This window comes from Carassius auratus, unplaced genomic scaffold (genome assembly GCF_003368295.1).
Source record: "Carassius auratus strain Wakin unplaced genomic scaffold, ASM336829v1 scaf_tig00001591, whole genome shotgun sequence".
NCBI lineage: Eukaryota > Metazoa > Chordata > Actinopteri > Cypriniformes > Cyprinidae > Carassius > Carassius auratus.
The window spans coordinates 1,149,712-1,169,856 of NW_020523372.1; positions in this window are offsets into that span (position 1 = coordinate 1,149,712).

Here is a 20,145-nt window from a genome sequence, read left to right on the forward strand (position 1 = left end):
AGTACAATGTAAAAACATGTATGTACACAATAAGTACATTGTACTAAATTATTAATTAAAATGTAAGTACATAGTAAGTAAGTAAGTAAGTAGTTAAGGCCACTTAATATAAAGTGGGTCCAAAGTTTGTTTTCTCGTAATAATGACATGACAGTTTTTACTGTTGCTATAGTAATGAACTCAACTTTGACACGCATCTGATGGACAACCATGCAGGCGCTCTGACTGTAGCCTATATTTCAGCTAATTTTGCTTCGCCTAGGTAATAATACTGTACATAAATAAAGGCTGATCAATCATTGTTATATAATCATTAATTATAATCATTGATCATCGTTGATTTTTCCAGAGACAGTACACCAAACGTTTTGTTTTTGTGATTAACATGTTTAAATGGCAACACCTCAAACACTTCCGAAGGATGCAGAACTCTAAGATCTTTTAGAGCTGCTTGGATTAAACTCACTTTTTAGTGTCCCTTTATCTGAAATAAAATTATATATAATTTAATTTTTTTAGTAGTCATTATATGCTGTGACAGATATATCATGTGCTTTACAAGCTTCTGTTTGAAAAGATCGTTCATGTATACCTGTAGTGTATGTGTGTGTGTGCAGAAAAAAAAACGATTACAAAATTATAGAACAAAAATGAACTAAATTAGCCTATGCAATTTACATATACATCACATTTCTCATCAATGTGGTTAACAGTAAAGATTAAAGGGGGGGGGGGGGGGGGGGATGAAATGCTATTTCATGCATACTGAGTTTTTTTACACTGTTAAAGAGTTGGATTCCCTTTGTCCATTTCTAAACATGGACAAAGTTTCAAAAATTAAGTTGTATGTTTGAAGGAGTATTTTTGTTCCAAAAATACCTCTTCCGGTTTGTCACAAGTTTCGGAAAGTTTTTTTCAAGTATGGGTCTGTGTGACGTTAGATGGAGCGGAATTTCCTTATATGGGTCCTAAGGGCACTTCTCCCCGGAAGAACGCGCGCTCCCGTATAGCAGAGCACTGAGAGCACAGACATTCACTGATCAGAGCGAGAGACCGAATTGTCACAAAAGAAGTGTGTTTTTGGTTGCCAGGGCAAGACAACCCTGCACAGATTACCAAAAAAAAAAAAAAAAAAAACAGCATTAAGGGACCAGTGGATGGAGTTTATTTTTACAGAGCATTAATGGAGTTGTGCAAGTGTTTTTGTTTGTTCCCTGCATTTCGAAGATGCTTGTTTTACAAACAAGGCCCAGTTTGACGCCGGATTTGCATATCGTTTATTTCTTGAGGATAATGCAGTCCCAACGAAAAAGGGTCACGATCGTGTGTTGGAACCGCAGGCGGTGAGTAAAACTGCTTCAAATATTTTGTTAACTTCGCTATCGGCGTGTAAGCACATCAAGTAAACAACATGTGATGTTGGCATCAAACTGCACTTTCCACATGTACACCTTAAAAACAAAAAAAATTGCTAAATGTCAAATAATTTTTTATTTTTTTTTAGCAGTTTTCACAAGTCAGTTGAAATGAGTAGAACAGACAGGTGTTCGTACATAACTTTCGATATTTATTGCACGTCAAAAGACAGCAAGAGTTTTATCCTGAACTTCAAGTATTATCTTTGTAAGAAAGTGTTTTGGGCCACTAGCTTTGTAGATCCGTGTCACACATTACATGTACACATTACATGCACGTTCTTGCCTTTGACCACAATTAATTTGAAGTAGTGCTTATATCTCCACCTTGAAAATGCCAACTGTTCATTGGATTGCTCCTAACTTGCCATTTCTGCTGCTGCTGCGAATCTGTGCTGTTGCGTGTGTGTGTTTGTTTGGCGCTGCTGGCACTGGCACGTGTGCCGGCATGTGTGTAAAAACACTGGCTCTGATTGGCTACCATGAAACATATGTCTCCTGCCTTAGCTAATCATAATCGCTTATCTCATTTTTAACCCACCTCCTCACTCGCTGTGTGATCCAGGGGTGCGTTCGGATTGCATAGTTTATTAAATCAATGCATAGTTATGCACCGCATTTAACTTTCAGTAATGGTAACGGCGTTGTAACGACGGGAAAAGTAATTAGTTAGATTACCCCGTTACTGAAAAAATAACGTCGTTACCTAACGCCGTTCTTTTAAACGCTGTTATTCCAAACACTGGTAATGTCACAGCTTCCAAACGCTCTCAACGCAAAAGCCTACTCGCACTCGTGATTCTTTAGCTCCGCCCACACGTCACGCCTCCAGGCGCTCGTGTTTTTCCGGGAAAAATCAGTACAGACAATCTTTCTCTTATCAATATAATAAAACTTAAGACTTTTTGGAGTTATGAAGGATGCAGTACTACTCTATAGGTACTCAAGATTAACAGGATATTGAGTGAAAACGAGCATTTCACCCCCCTTTAATAATAAGGAAAAGAAGCACATCACAAATATCCTACATCGTAAAATCCCATCCTACTGTAGATAAACAGAACATCTCTGCTTATTAACTACCTAATCATGTGCCTAAAAGAAGCACAAATAAAGATATAGGTACAAACAGAAAACAGTGACGTGAACCTTGGTTTTGATAAGCAGTTATTTTATGACACAGAACTTAATACACAAAATAAACATATTGATTCAAGCATTTAAGATTTATGAATTAATTAAATGTCAGTAATGAACAAGACTGCACAAATGATGAGTCCCCTTCCAATTTTGTAACCCAAGTACTTAGCTTCAGTCAGTCGGAGATGTCATTTTCTACTATCACTCTGTGATGGTAGATGGGCTTCAGATGGGCTTCCCAGCTCTCTGAGTGGATGATGACGTCGTCCAAGTATGTGGCTGCGTATGCTTGATGGGGCCGGAGAAGGATATCCATTAGATGTTGGAAAGTGGCGGGAGCCCTTTTGTAGCCCGAACAGGAGAACCCGTGATGCCACTAGGAGTGTTGAAGGCCATCTTTTCCTGGGAGTTTCAGAGACAGGGGCACCTACCAGTATCCCTTGGTGAGGTCCAATGTTGAGATGTTCTGGGCCCTTCCTAGTTGATCTCGAGATGTTTTCGAACAAGCGGCATGACCTGATCAATCCTCTCTCTCATGTCCTGTAGATGCTCAATTTGGGAGCGATTTGGTGTATGCTGGTTTTCCCAAGCCTTGCGAGTCCTCAGGGTTGTCTTCCTAATAGCAGCACAAACAATGCGAACCTGGTAGAAGCCTGAGGAATTTCCCGGACCCCAAAAAAGCACATAGGGAAGCATAAGGCCCCAGTCACCCCCATCTTCAGTTAATACACATTGCAGAATCTGCTTCACAGTCTTTTTAAACCATTCCACTAACCCTTCCGTCTGAGAATAATAGACAGATGTGCACAGTTGTTTCACCCTAATGCAGCTGGCAAAGGTCAGTTATGAGCCGGGACATGAAGGGAGGTGCCTTGTTCAGTCAGGTTCTCCTTGGGTATGCCCACTTGGCTACAAAGTAAAAACAACTCCTTTATGATGTTCTTAGCTGTGGCTTTGTGAAGGGGAATGGCCTCCAGGTACCAAAGGCATAGTTGAGTATAGACAAGTTAAGTAAAATCACCTGTGTGTATATAGTGCTTTAAACTAAATACATTGCGTCAAAGCAACTGAAGAACATGCATTAGGAAAACAGTGTGTCAATAATGCAAAATGACAGTTAAAGGCAGTTCATCAATGAATTCAGTGATGTCATCTCTGTTCAGTTTAAATAGTGTCTGTGCATTTATTTGCAATCAAGTCAATGATATCGCTGTAGATGAAGTGACCCCAACTAAGCAAGCCAGAGGCGAAGGCAGCAAGGAACCGAAACTCCATCGGTGACAGAATGGAGGAAAAAATGCTTGAGAGAAACCAGGCTCAGTTGGGGGCCAGTTCTCCTCTGACCAGACGAAAACAGCAGTTTAATTCCAGGCTGCAGCAAAGTCAGATTGAATCAGTCAGAAGAATCATCTGTTTCCTGTGGTCTTGTCCTGGTGGTCATCTGAGACAAGGTCTTTACAGGGAATCTGTATCTGGGGCTCTAGTTGTCCTGGTCTCCATTGTCGTTCAGGGAAATAGAGATCCTTTCTAGGTGCTGATCCACCATCTGGTCTGGATACGTACTGAATCCAGGTGACTGCAGTGACCCTGTCATCTGGATACAGACTGGATCTGGTGGCAAGTACATCGGGTGGTATGGGAAGTGTTCCCAGTTCTGGTTTACCTAATTAATGCAGCCTAAAAGTCCTTCAACGGATTTGGATATTAAAAGCATATTAGTGTGTTATGTGTAAACTAAATTAAAGAGATGGGTCTTTAATCTAGATTTAAACTGCAAGAGTGTGTCTGCCTCCCGAACAATGTTAGGTAGGTTATTCCAGAGTTTAGGTGCCAAATAGGAAAAGAATCTGCCGCCCACAGTTGATTTTGATATTTTAGGTATTATCAAATTTCCTGAGTTTCGAGAATGTAGCGGACGTGGAGGATTATAATCTAACAGGAGCTCATTCAAATACTGAGGTGCTAAACCATTCAGGGCTTTATAAGTAATTAGAAATATTTTAAAATCTATACGATGTTTGATAGGGAGCCAGTGTAGTGTTTACAGGACCGGGCTAATATGGTCATACTTCCTGGTTCTAGCAAGAACTCTTGCTGCTGCATTTTGGACTAGCTGTAGTTTGTTTACTAAGCCTGCAGAACAACCACCCAATAAAGCATTACAATAATCTAACCTTGTGGTCATAAATGCATGGATTAACATTTCTGGATTTTACATTGAGAGCCTAGGCCATAATTTAGATATATTTTGGAGATGGAAAAATGCAGTTTTACAAATGCTAGAAATGTGGCTTTCTAAGGAAAGATTGCTATCAAATAGCACACCTAGGTTCCTAACTGATGATGAAGAATTGACAGAGCAGCCATCAAGTCTTAGACACCATTCTAGGTTATTACATGTAGAGTTTTTAGATCCTATAATTGACACTTTTTTTCAGAATTGAGCAGAATTTAGTTTTTTTTCAGAATTTAGCAGTAAGAAATTACTCGTCATCCAGTTTTTTATATCGACCATGCATTCCATTAGTTTTTCAAATTGGTGTGTTTCACCAGGCCGTGATGAAATATAGAGCTGAGTATCATCAGCATAACAGTGAAGGCTAACACCATGTTTCCTGATGATATCTCCCAAGGGTAACATATAAAGTGTGTAGAGTAGCGCCCCTATTACTGAGCCTTGAGGTACTTCATACTGCACTTGTGATCGATATGATACCTCTTCATTCACTGCTACGAATTGATGGCGGTCATATAAGTATGATTTAAACCATGTTAATCCACTTCCATTAATGCCAACAAAGTGTTCAAGTCTATGCAAAAGAATGTTGTGGTCAATTGTGTCAAACGCAGCACTAAGATTCAATAGAACTAATAGAGAGATACAACCACGATCAGATGATAAGAGCAGGTCATTTGTAACTCTAAGGAGAGCAGTCTCAGAACTATGATACAGTCTAAATCCTGAGTGGAAATCCTCACAGATACCATTTTTCTTTTAGAAATATAATAAGAATATAATTGTGAGGATACTACCTTTTCTAGTATCTTGGACAGAACAGGGAGATTCGAGATTGGTCTATAATTAACTAGTTCTATGGGGTCAAGTTGTGTTTTTTGGATGAGAGGGTTAATAACAGCCAGTTTGAATGTTTTGGGTACATATCTCATTGACAATGAGGAATTAATAATAGTCAGAAGAGGATCTATGACTTCTGGAAGCACCTACTGTATTTTAGGAGCTTAGATAGTATAGGGTCTAACATACATGTTGTTGGTTTAGATGATTTAACAAGTTTTTACAATTCTTCCTCTTCTATAGTAGAGAATGTATACTCTAATAGTATAGATTTTAGAAGAAAAGTAGTTCATAAAGTCATTACTGCTGTGGTGTTGGGAAATGTCAACCAACACATGTTGAGGCTTTATTTTTCATTAATTTAGCCACTGTATTAAATAAATACCTGGGATTATGTTTGTTTTCTTCTAAATGAGAAGAAAAGTAATCGGATTTAGCAGTTTTTAATGCTTTTCTGTAGGATAGGTTACTTTCCCAGCAAAGCAATATGAAATACCTCTAGTTTTGTTTTCCTCCAGCTGCGCTCCATTTTCCGGGCTGCTCTCTTTAGGGTGCGAGTATGCTCATTATACCATGGTGTCAGACTGGTTTCCTTAACCTTTCTTAAGCATAAAGGAGCAACTGTATTTAAAATGCTAGAAAAGAGAGAGTCCATAGTTTCTGTTACATCATCAAGTTGTTCTGAGGTTTTGGATATGCTAAGGAATTCGGATACATCTGGAAGATAACTTACAAAGCAGTCTTTTGTGGTAGAAGTGATGGTTCTACCATACTTGTGACAAGAAGCAGAATTTACAATTTTGGCTATACTATCAACATCAATTCCATGTGATAGTATTAAATCTAGAGTATGATTTCGACAATGAGTAGGTCCTGAAACGTGTTGTCTAACCACAATAGAGTTCAGAATGCCTATAAATGCTGATCACATCTTTTTCTGCTGGCCTGCTGACTGTGCGCAAGGTGCCCTCGGGTAAACGCTGCTCCATCACCCTTCGGGGTGCCAGGGCCGCTCTCTCTCTGGCATCACAAATGAACGATGCTTCAGCCTCCGCCTGCTAGGCGATGTTAAGGGGATTTGTCATACTGACCGGGTATCACATCGCATTGCCCTCGGTAAGGCCCGGTAGGCAGTTGGGGCTCCGGCCATCAGCCACAGGTGCACAAGTCATGAGAGCTGTGCTGCCTGGGGGCGCACGGGCTTCCACTCATCATAGGTCCACTGATGGATCTGCTGGGCAGTGCAGGTCTGAGACAAACCCACCCGGGTGAAGATATATGCCTTTAGGTTGTCATATTGTTCATTACATGGGGCTAGCAAGGAATAATAGGCTCACTGGGCTTCCCCAGTAAGAAAGGGCACAATGATATGAGCCCACTCCTCTTTTGCCCATCCCTCCTGGGCAGCAATGACCTTAAAACTGTGGAGGTCAGCCTCAACATCATCCTGGTCCGTCAACTTAAATTGACACTGATGCGCTTTGCTGGTGGTGTCTGGGAGGGGAAAGCATGCTGGTGTGCTGGCCTGTAGCAGCTCAATTACCCGGTCAGTATATTCTTGCTAAGCTTTAAGACTCTCTCTCGTAAACTGAGAAAGCTGAGCGAGCTGTGAGCTCAGTGCTAGAAGCCGAATAGACCATACTGAGGGGTAGGCCCCAACAGGCAATAAAAGAAGAAAAGACCCTGATAGGCCCTAGTGGAAACAGCTCTGGCGGGTCACAGAAGATGGAATGGCCCTGAAAGGCCTTAAAGAAAAGCTACAAAGGCCACGGAGGAAAGGTCTAGATAGGCCACAGATGGAGATGCCTAGATGGGCCATAGTGAAAAATCCAAGGAACTGAAGAATTAAATTCCTCAGTAGGCACAGAGAGGAAGGCCATGTAAATAGACCACGGGGGGAAATACCACAAGATAATTAACAGAGGGGAATGCCACAAAAGACAGGCCGCAGAAAGAAAGGCCAAGTTAAGCAACAGTTAATCATAGAGGTTGTTGGGAGTAATATGAACAGGTATTATTCCACTAGTAATAATAGTTATGTTTTATGCAGAAAAAATAAAAACACATAACCATAAATATCGGAACTGTAAAACATAACTATTCTCAGACTTAACTCCCATGAAAGCTTGATAGCACCTTGTCTCAGACAGCCACAGGACAGCAGGAGCCAGTTTAGTCCTCTGGAAGATGTGACTTTGTTGCAGCTTGTAATTTAACTGCTGGTTCCGTCTGGCCAGAGGAGAACTGGCCCCATGACTTAGCCTGGTTTCTCCAAAGGTTTTTCTTCCATCCATCATTGATGGAGTTTTGGTTCCGTGCCACCATCACCTCTGCTTGCTTATCTGAGGACACTACATTTAAGATTGATGCCTTACTAGCTAATAAACTCAATAGCAATTGAACCCTGTAAATGCATAAAGAAAGCCCTTACACTAAGATTTTTGCACAACTTTATAGTCTGCATTTTTTCATTGGAATTGGGCTATGCATTTTTTCAGTGGAATTGGGCTATTTCAACACTGTTGCTGTGGGTTGCTTTTTGGGTTGAAGTGACCCCAATAACGTGGCATTTAGCCCATGGAATGCAAAATAAAAAAATTGTGACATGATATACAGCCAAGTATGGTGACCCATACTCAGAATTCGTGCTCTGCTTTTAACCCATTCAAAGTGCATCCAAAGTGCACACGCACAGAGCAGTGAAGTCACACACACTGTGAACACACACCCGGAGCAGTGGACAGCCATTTATGCTGCAGTGCCCGGGGAGCAGTTGGGGGTTCGGTGCCTTGCTCAAGGGCACCTAAGTCGTGGTATTGAAGGTGGAGATAGAACTGTACATGCACTCCCCCCATCTACAATTCCTGCCGGCCCGAGACTCAAACTCACAACCTTTCGATTGCGAGTCCAACTCTTGACCATTAGGCCATGACCTCCCTTTAATTGGGGAACCCCACTCGGAACGTGACTAGGCTAGTTTTTTGCAGTTATTGGCGGTTTTGTTGACAAAACTTGGCAGCCCTTGAAAGCACCCAGAACTCCACCAATATTCACATCCTCTGCTGAGGAAACTCCGAAGCCTGTATATCATCCAACACTACCATATGACAGCAAACATTCACAGCGACACCAGAGTAATGCCAACGATCTAGTGTGCATCTTGAGAGGAATGTCAAACTCACAAAAGTTTGCAGGAGACAAACTTAATTAAATGCAAGTAACCCAGGGAAAGTCGGGTAATTAAATAAGTGACAGTTTGAGTAAGAAATGTCGAGGCAGTATCTGGAAACACAATAAAGTGTTGGAAACACGCATTAAGTCTTCCTAGTAGAACTTGGGCGGATGCTTCCATTTCCCTTACATTCAATGTCCAAGAGTACATTCATCTTTGCCATGTTACATTCATTTAGTTTACTAGTGCTATGTGCTGTATTAACAAAAACATAAATGGCATTAATAAAAACATTAACACTGATAAGCTATGCAATATTGCATTCAAAATCGAATGTGATTCATCTAATGAACGCAATATAGCTTAGCTTGTCAGTTGTCAACTGCTCTTTATATTAAATGCATCTGAATAATTTCCACCTGAAAGCAGGTGATGGAGATTTACTGGTACTATTAACCACAGAACCAACTTTACTAATGAGATGCGCATGACAATTACATCTGATTTATTGTGCAGCCCTTGTTTGTTGATCACAAAGTACATGAGGAAAACTAGGATGTCAGTTGTATTCAAAGTGCCGCCATTACTGTCTAGAGTGTGTGGATTGGTGCGTTGTGATTGGTAGTTACTGTCTAGACTGCATAGAATGGTGTGCTGTGATTGGATGAGTGGATATATCGCATTCTGCAAAAAAAGGTATTGGAACCAAACTCTTCATATGCTTAAATCATAACAACTCGTATTTTTATTATAAATAGAATGTTTGATGTCCACTAATATTTTAACAAGCATCATACATCAGAAATTGCACCCATCTGCAGCAGAAATATTTTGGCCATGTAGATATGTTGACCCAGAAAGAAGGAGACAATTTGAGCGAGAAACAAAACCAAAAATTGGAATTAAAGGCAATGCATCTCTACAGATGTCTTACAGTCCCACCAGTGAGGCGGAGAGTCCTGGTGGGCACTGTTCACGGCTCAAGCTCTCCAGCAGCACGCACTCAGATGCGATTTCAACTTTCTTTTCAGAGTGATTCTCCGACTGGTCTCGCCCTTGTGGATTCGGGGGCTGAGGGGAACTTCCTCGATGCTGTGATTGCCCACCGTTGGAACATCCCACTCATTCCTCTGGCTAGTCCCGTATCAGCATGGTCATTATCGGGCAGTTCCCTCACCACCATCACCCATGTCACACCAAGGGTTAGTCTTCACATCGCTGGAAACCATTGTGAACAAATTGAACTTTATTTATTTATCATTGATTCCCTGAAGGCTCCTTTAATACTAGGGCACCCATGGTTACTTAAACACAACCTACACATTGACTGGGTTAGTAATTAAGTTTTAGCCTGGAGTCAGTCTTGTCACATGTTGTGTTTGGGTGCTGCTTTTCCTCCGGTCTCTGTGTCTTGTGTTTCACAGGGGGATTCCTCTGACTGTTGTTCCGTCTTCAGTAGGGCCCGGGCCACCTCACTACCTCCTCCGCATTGCCCCTACGACTGTGCCATTGACCTTCTCCCGGGATCTTCTCTGCCTAAGGGTCGCTTATATTCCCTTTCGGGTCCTGAAAGAGAGGCCATGGACAAGCATATACGTGAGTCACTTCAGGCTGGGCTCATCCATCATTCCATTCCATGGAAAACGGCGTTTAACACCCCTTCGGGACACTACGAGTACTTAGTTCTTCCGTTTGGTTTTACCAATGATCCGTCCATTTTTCAGGGGCTCGTCAACAGCGTGTTGGGTGACATGATTAACCAATTTGTCTTTGTGTAATTGGATGATATCTTGATTTTCTCTCCCTCTCTCCAATTACACACCCAGCATGTCAGATGGGTTCTCCAGCGGTTGCTAAGATAGAAGCAGTCACCCAGTGGCCGGTCCCTGACTCCTGTAAGGCTCTGCAGCGTTTCCTGGGGTTTGCCAACTTCTACGGGCGAATACATCAGGAATTTTGGTCAGATCGCTGCACCACTCACAGCCTTATCCTCCACTAAGGTGTCCTTCAGATGGAACCGGGAGGCAGGTAGAGAGGTAGCCTTTGACATTTTAAAGTCTTGTTTTGTCTCTGCACCTGTTCTGTTGGTTCCAGATCCTGAGGCCCAGTTCATTGTCGAGGTTGATGCTTCGGACGTTGCGCAGTTCTGTCTCAGCTTTCTCTCCGTGACGGGAAGGTGCACCCGTGTGCATTCTTCTCTCGTCATCTCAGCCTTGCAGAATGTAACTAGGACATTGGGAATAGAGAGCTGTTGGCAGTACGATTGGCCTTGGGTGAGTGGCATCACTGGTTGGAGGGATCAGTGCATCCCTTCTTGGCCTGGACGAATCACAAGAACCTGGAATACATTTGTTCGGCCAAGAGGCTGAGCTCGCGTCAGGCTCGCTGGGCGCTCTCCTTTTCCAGGTTTAACTTCACCCTCTCGTACTGGCCGGGATCCAAGAACACCAAACCCGATGCCCTCTCTCGCCTGTTCGAGGCCCCAGGGAGGGAGTTTGCAGCTGAAGCCATCCTTCCCGAGGGGGTGGTGGTCAGGGTCCTTTCATGGGTTATCTAGCAGTGAGTTAGGGAGGCCGGTTGAGGGGTGCAGGTGCCAAGAAAGTGCACAGCGGGCAGGTTGCCATTGCCAGCTGCGCTGCGCCCTGAGTTCCTTGAGTGGGGTCAAGCATCCAGGTTGGTCTGCCATCCTGGTATTCGGAGAACATCGTCCGCCATCCGACAATGCTTCTGGTGGCCCGCTACACATTGGCCTTAATTTTGTCTCTGGGCTCCCCCCGTTTAAGGGTAACACTGTGGTTCTCATGGTGGTGGATCGCTTTTCCAAAGCAGTTCATGTAATTCCCCTGCCCAAGCTGCCCTCCGCCCGGGAGACTGCCCAACTGGTGGTGGATCACGTCTTCCATCTCCATGGGTTTCCGGTGGATGTCGTTTCAGATAGAGCCCCCCAGTTCATCTCCCGGTTCTGGAGGGAATTTTGTAGACAGATTGGGGCCTCTGCGAGTCTGTCTTCAGGTTTTCATCCTCAGGCCAATTGGCAGTGTGAACAGGACAACCAGGATCTAGGAAGAATGCTCCGCTGTCTGACATCCAACAATCCGAGTTCCTGGTGCCAGCAGCTCTCCTGGGCAGAATACGCTCATAACACCCTTCCTGTGGCCGCATCAGGTATGTCTCCCTTTGAGTGTGCTGTTGGTTATAACCCACCTCTGTTCCCAGCACAGGAACCCGATGCAGTGGTTCCTTCCGCCCTGGCTTTCGTCCAGCGCTGCCGCCGCACCTGGGAGAAAGTCAGGAGAATTTTGGTCCAAACTTCTGGCCGAACCAAGATCGTACTGTAAGCAGTATGTTTGTTTTTTAACAAGTTCTGTAAATAACTTTAAAGAGGTGTGTGAACTTGCAAGCACGATGTCAGACACTGTAATATGCTCTGGTCCCCTCCCTGCTTACCGTGGTGACTAGATGCATAGCAGATTGTCATCACTCAATGGCTGGATGTCTAAGTGGTGCCCACAAAATAACATAGGTTTCATAGACAATTGGACGAGCTTTTGGGGCAGACCTGACCTGTTTAAAAGAGATGGTCTTCATCCTTCCTGGGGTGGTGCTGCTCTTCTGTCTAGAAATATGGCACATAGTCTTAGTGTTTATACTTGACTAACTGGGGCCCAGGTCAGGAAGCAGACAGACTGGCTAAACCGACCGTCTGCTAGCTGCCTCCCGTCACAGAGGTCAGTTAATTCTCAGCACATAGAGACTCTTTCACCTAGATATCACACTATAGAGACTGTGTCTGTTCCCCGAACTAGAAAATACAAAAAACGTCCAAACCAAGTTAAGGTTAACAATTTAATTGAGGTTCAACAAATAAAAAACAAATGCAATATGGATAAACAAATGATAAAGATTGGCTTATTGAATATCAGATCCATTTCTACGAAAACACTTTTTGTAAATAATATGATAACTGATCATAATATAGATGTGCTCTGTTTGACAGAAACTTGGCTAAAACCTGATGATTACATTATTTTAAATGAGTCCATCCCCCAAGATTATTGTTATAAACACGAGCCGCGTCTAAAAGGCAAAGGGGGAGGAGTTGCTTCAATTTATAACAACGTTTACAGGATTTCTCAGAGGGCAGGCTTCAAGTATAACTCGTTTGAAGTAATGGTGCTTCATATAACATTATCCAGAGAAACCAATGTTAATGATAAATCCCCTGTTATGTTTGTACTGGCTACTGTATACAGGCCACCAGGGCACCATACAGACTTTATTAAAGAGTTTGGTGATTTTACATCCGAGTTAGTTCTGGCTGCAGATAAAGTCTTAATAGTTGGTGATTTTAATATCCATGTCGATAATGAAAAAGATGCATTGGGATCAGCATTTATAGACATTCTGAACTCTATTGGTGTGAGACAACATGTTTCAGGACCTACTCATTGTCGAAATCATACTCTAGATTTAATACTGTCACATGGAATTGATGTTGATAGTGTTGAAATTATTCAGCCAAGTGATGATATCTCAGATCATTATTTAGTTCTGTGTAAACTTCATATAGCCAAAATTGTAAATTCTACTTCTTGTTACAAGTATCGAAGAACCATCACTTCTACCACAAAAGACTGCTTTTTAAGTTATCTTCCTGATGTATCCGAATTCCTTAGCATATCCAAAACCTCAGAACAACTTGATGATGTAACAGAAACTATGGACTCTCTCTTTTCTAGCACTTTAAATACAGTTGCTCCTTTACGCTTAAGGAAGGTTAAGGAAAACAGTTTGACACCATGGTATAATGAGCATACTCGCACCCTAAAGAGAGCAGCCCGGAAAATGGAGCGCAGCTGGAGGAAAACAAAACTAGAGGTATTTCGTATTGCTTGGCGGGAAAGTAGCATATCCTATAGAAAAGCATTAAAAACTGCTAGATCTGATTACTTTTCTTCTCTTTTAGAAGAAAACAAACATAACCCCAGGTATTTATTCAATACAGTGGCTAAATTAACGAAAAATAAAGCCTCAACAAGTGTTGACATTTCCCAACACCACAACAGTAATGACTTTATGAACTACTTTACTTCTAAAATCGATACTATTAGAGATAAAATTGCAACCATTCAGCCGTCAGCTACAGTATCACATCAGACAGTGCACTATAGACCCCCTGAGGAACAGTTCCACTCATTCTCTACTATAGGAGAGGAGGAATTGTATAAACTTGTTAAATCATCTAAACCAACAACATGTATGTTAGACCCTATACCATCTAAGCTCCTAAAAGAGGTGCTTCCAGAAGTCATAGGTCCTCTTCTGACTATTATTAATTCCTCATTGTCATTAGGATATGTCCCCAAAACCTTCAAACTGGCTGTTATTAAGCCTCTCATAAAAAAGCCACAACTTGACCCCAGAGAACTTGTTAATTATAGACCAATCTCGAATCTCCCTTTTCTGTCCAAGATACTAGAAAAGGTGGTATCCTCACAATTATATTCCTTCTTAGAGAATAATGGTATATGTGAGGATTTCCAGTCAGGATTTAGACCGTATCATAGTACTGAGACTGCTCTCCTTAGAGTTACAAATGATCTGCTCTTATCATCTGATCGTGGGTATATCTCTCTATTAGTGTTATTGGATCTTAGTGCTGCGTTTGACACAATTGACCACAACATTCTTTTGCATAGACTTGAACACTTTGTTGGCATCAGTGGAAGTGCATTAGCATGGTTTAAATCGTACTTATATGACCGCCATCAGTTCGTAGCAGTGAATGAAGATGTATCATATCGATCACAAGTGCAGTATGGAGTACCTCAAGGCTCAGTACTAGGGCCGCTACTCTTCACGCTTTATATGTTACCCTTGGGAGATATCATCAGGAAACATGGTGTTAGTTTTCACTGTTATGCTGATGATACGCAGCTCTATATTTCCTCGCAGCCTGGTGAAACACACCAATTTGAAAAAACTAATGGAATGCATAGTCAATATAAAAAATTTGATGACGAGTAATTTCTTACTGCTAAATTCAGAAAAAACAGAGGTGTTAATCATAGGGCCTAAAAACTCTGCTTATAATAAACTAGAACACTGTCTAAGACTTGATGGTTGCTCTGTCAATTCTTCGTCATCAGTTAGGAACCTAGGTGTGCTACTTGATCGCAATCTTTCCTTAGAAAGCCACGTTTCTAACATTTGTAAAACTGCATTTTTCCATCTCAAAAATATATCTAAATTACGGCCTATGCTCTCAATGTCAAATGCAGAAATGTTAATCCATGCATTTATGACTTCAAGGTTAGACTATTGTAATGCTTTATTGGGTGGTTGTTCTGCACGCTTGGTAAACAAACTACAGCTAGTCCAAAATGCAGCAGCAAGAGTTCTTACTAGAACCAGGAAGTATGACCATATTAGCCCGGTCCTGTCCACACTGCACTGGCTCCCTATCAAACATCGTATAGATTTTAAAATATTGCTTATTACTTATAAAGCCCTGAATGGTTTAGCACCTCAGTATTTGAATGAGCTCCTTTTACATTATACTCCTCTACGTCCGCTACGTTCTCAAAACTCAGGCAATTTGATAATACCTAGAATATCAAAATCAACTGCGGGCGGCAGATCCTTTTCCTATTTGGCGCCTAAACTCTGGAATAACCTACCTAACATTGTTCGGGAGGCAGACACACTCTTGCAGTTTAAATCTAGATTAAAGACCCATCTCTTTAACCTGGCATACACATAACATACTAATATGCTTTTAATATCCAAATCCGTTAAAGGATTTTTAGGCTGCATTAATTAGGTAAACCGGAACCGGAAACACTTCACATAACACCGTACTTTCTACATCATTAGAAGAATGGCATCTACGCTAATATTTGTCTGTTTCTCTCTTGTTCCGAGGTCACCGTGGCCACGAGATCCAGTCTGTGTCCAGATCAGAGGGTCACTGCAGTCACCCGGATCCAGTACGTATCCAGACCAGATGGTGGATCAGCACCTAGAAAGGACCTCTACTGCCCTGAAAGACAGCGGAGACCAGGACAACTAGAGCCCCAGATACAGATTCCCTGTAAAGACCTTGTCTCAGAAGACCACCAGGACAAGACCACAGGAAACAGATGATTCTTCTGCACAATCTGACTTTGCTGCAGCCTGGAATTGAACTACTGGTTTTCGTCTGGTCAGAGGAGAACTGACCCCCCAACTGAGCCTGGTTTCTCTCAAGGTTTTTTTCTCCATTCTGTCACCGATGGAGTTTCGGTTCCTTGCCGCTGTCGCCTCTGGCTTGCTTAGTTGGGGTCACTTCATCTACAGCGATATCATTGACTTGATTGCAAATAAAAACAGACACTATTTCAACTGAACAGAGATGACATAACTGAATTTTGCATTATTGAGACACTGTTTTCCAAATGAATGTTGTTCAGTGCTTTGACGCAATGTATTTTGTTTAAAGCACTATATAAATAAAGGTGATTGATTGACTGTATAAAATGTTAGACCTTTTAGACCAGTCCCATTTTGTCAGTTGTGGGGTTGCGAAAAAATGGTGTCTAAATTTGAAACCAAAAAATTAAAAATAAGTAGTAGTAGTAGTAGTAGCCCTTTATTGTCACTAGTCACAAGTACCAGCGAAATTAGCCATCAACCTGTCCATACATACATACATACAATATGACAGTGGGGTAGACAGGACAGGAAGACATGGTATTTGAGGAAGAAATACAGCATAAACATTAGGGAAGTGAGGAGAAAAAAAAAATTAAGAAAAAAAAATAAATAATAAAAGGTCTTTAATGCCTTAGGTGGTAAAATTAGATTTTTTTGGAGGTTTGATAGGTGCCTAATGATCTACTAGTTCAGGAAGCCCATCCCAAGGAAACCACAGATCACTAGCTCCAGTGTGGATTTGCGAACATTTCAGATGATCTCAACCACTTTTTTTTTTTCACAAATATTTTGGATGATACCAAAACATTCAAAAACGTTGGATAATACCAACCTTGGATCAGCATTTAAAAATGTGAAATAATATCCTTATATTGAAATCAATGTGAAATCATTATGATCACATTATGATCTAATCTTTGCCTTACATATCCATTATGTCTACATAGCTCTTCAGTTAATTAGCTCAAATGAGAAATGTATAATTAATTAGAACTGGTTATAATTAATTATAAAAATGTAGATAATCAGAATTATTATTACAATCATTTACTCAGTTCATCCATTGAAGAGACAGTATAATGATTTATCAGTTCTAGGAAAGGTCATCTTCCTGACCAAGAAAGAATAGCTTTTTTACTGTAGACAGTACTAGCATTAACTTAGCATTTGCAAGATAAACATTTCAGTGACTTTGAACTGTGAGCAGCAAACAAAGAGATAATCAATCATGACTATAAGGTATTTAATAAACTACAGGTAACGTACAACTGAACATCTTACTGCACTTTGCAAAAAAAATTGCTAGCAATGCATATTCAATGATTAATATACAGCTATGTGTAGGGGGAATTTAAGATCATTCTGCTGGCAGAGCTACTCAGTGTGACACAACAGAAAGAGAAACAATGCAACCAACAAAATGACACTTTATTTTTTATGTTTATTTTAGAAAGCTAGTGAACATTTTTAGGCAATTAGAACTTCATTAATCATACGTATTGTTTACATATTGCAAACAGTCACTGATTGTTTTACATGTTAAGAAAATGTTATTTTTGTAGACGTACACCCACAAATAGAATATATTTATAAAACAGAAAGAGAAACAAAGCAAACAACAAATCAAATATATAAACAGTATATACATACACATATACACTCATCTAAAGTATTATTAAGAACACCTGTTCAATTTCTCATTAATGCAATTATCTAATCAACCAATCACATGGCAGTTGCTTCAATGCATTTAGGGGTGTGATTCTGGTCAAGACAGTCTCCTGAACTCCAAACTGAATGTCAGAATGGGAAAGAAAGGTGATTTAAGCAATTTTGAGCGTGACATGGTTTTTGGTGCCAGACGGGCCGGTCTGAGTATTTCACAGTCTGCTCATTTACTGGGATTTTCATGCACAACTATTTCTAGGGTTTACAAAGAATGGTGTGAAAAGGGAAAAACAGTATGTGGAAGTCCTGTGGGTGAAAATGCCTTGTTGATGCTAGACGTCAGAGGAGAATGGGCCGACTGATTCAAGCTGATAGAAGAGCAACTTTGACTGAAATAACCACTCGTTACAACTAAGGTATGCAGCAAAGCATTTGTGAAGCCACAACACGCACAACCTTGAGGCGGATGGGCTACAACAGCAGAAAACCCCACCGGGTACCACTCATCTCCACTACAAATAGGAAAAAGAGGCTACAATTTGCACGAGCTCACCAAAATAGGACAGTTGAAGACTGGAAAAATGTTGCCTGGTCTGATGAGTCTCGATTTCTGTTGAGACATTCAGATGGTAGAGTCAGAATTTGGCGTAAACAGATTGAGAACATGGTTCCATCATGCCTTGTTACCACTGTGCAGGCTGCTGGTGGTGGTGTAATGGTGTGGGGGATGTTTTCTTGGCACACTTTCGGCCCCTTAGTGCCAATTGGGCATCGTTTAAATGCCAAGGCCTACATGAGCATTGTTTCTGACCATGTCCATCCCTTTATGACCGCCATGTACCCATCCTCCGATGGCTACTTCCAGCAGGATAATGCACCATGTCACAAAGTTTCTTGAACATGACAATGAGTTCACTCTACTAAAATGGCCCCCACAGACACCAGATCTCAATCCAATAGAGCATCTTTGGGATGTGGTGAAACGGGAGCTTTGTTCCCTGTATGTGCATCCCACAAATCTCCATCAACTGCAAGATGCTATCCTTTCAATATGGGCCAACATTTCTAAAGAATGCTTTCAGCACCTTGTTGAATCAATGCCACATAGAATTAAGGCAGCTCTGAAGGCAAAGGGGGGTCAAACACAGTATTAGTATGGTGTTCCTAATAATCCTTTAGGTGAGTGATATATATATATATATTATTACTGATCTGAACAAACATTTCACAACTACATCAAAGTACTACTTCAACAAGTTTAAGACATCATGTTACATGTTGAGTGTTTGTACTGGATGTGAATCGTATTGAATTCTGACGTTTGTCAGTTTTACAACAGCAGGGAACAGACTTCATTATATCACCAACATCAGCCCTCATGAACAAGTACAATAAACAGTCAGCAAGTGGGTTCAGATACAAGAGACATTCCAGAAAGAGATCAGCCTTTTTAAATATAATGTTCATCCAGTCTATACAGGTATAAAAATCAATGAAATCCATGATTACAAAGGGGAGAATGAGACATGTGTAAGTCAGCAACACAAGGAACATACTGCCCAATATTAATTTGCGATTAAGGGAAGTAAGTGATAATGAGTGAGAGAGACCACGACAAGTACCAACAAAACAAAAAATTATTATTGGGTAGGGGAAAAAACATGCTATACATTCGGGCAGGTGATAAAATATCAGTGGCACAGACCATATAACCAAAGAAACAAAACAGGAGAGCTTTAGTGAATGGTGAAGTTTGTACCAGTGAGGATGAGAAACCATAAGATATCGTTCAAATGCAACACATGCCATAAAATACAGACCTGCAATCAAAAAACAATCATATGCCTTTACCAGTTCAGCTGAGTCGAGTTTGGTTGTAAATAGTAATATACAAATGATCTGGATGAGGTCTGAAAATATCAAATTAATCACATAAACTGAAGCAATACGTTTGGATTTGATAAGAACACACAAAGCAAACAGAGTTAAGAGCATGATTGGAATCTCAATGACTGAAATAACCCAGATAAAAAATGATTCTGCCACGGACTGTTTAGCATAAAAAGAAACAAGCTTTTTGTGCAATGTTTTACGTCCAGGAATAGCAGGGCAGCTGATGCTGTTGTTGAGTTCCGTCATATCTCACAAAGTCTTTAAAGGCAGCACTGAAATAATAACCAACCAGTCATTAGTCTGTTTGACATAGTAACTATACACAGAACTTCAAGTAACTTTGCAACTACATGTCAAATAGCAGTCATTAGAGTATTAGCTGACTGTCTGATTCTGATTAAAATCTGAAATAAACATTCTCCTAACTATAAATAAGTACATGTGAACTTATTCTACTAACCCTAATGCTGAACCTAACTCTAAACAGTCTACTAAGTTTACTCACAGTGACTTATTTTGTACGGTGCATAGGAGGAGACATTTTTGGTTTACTTAGTTTGGTTTTGGTCACAACATATTTAGTCATG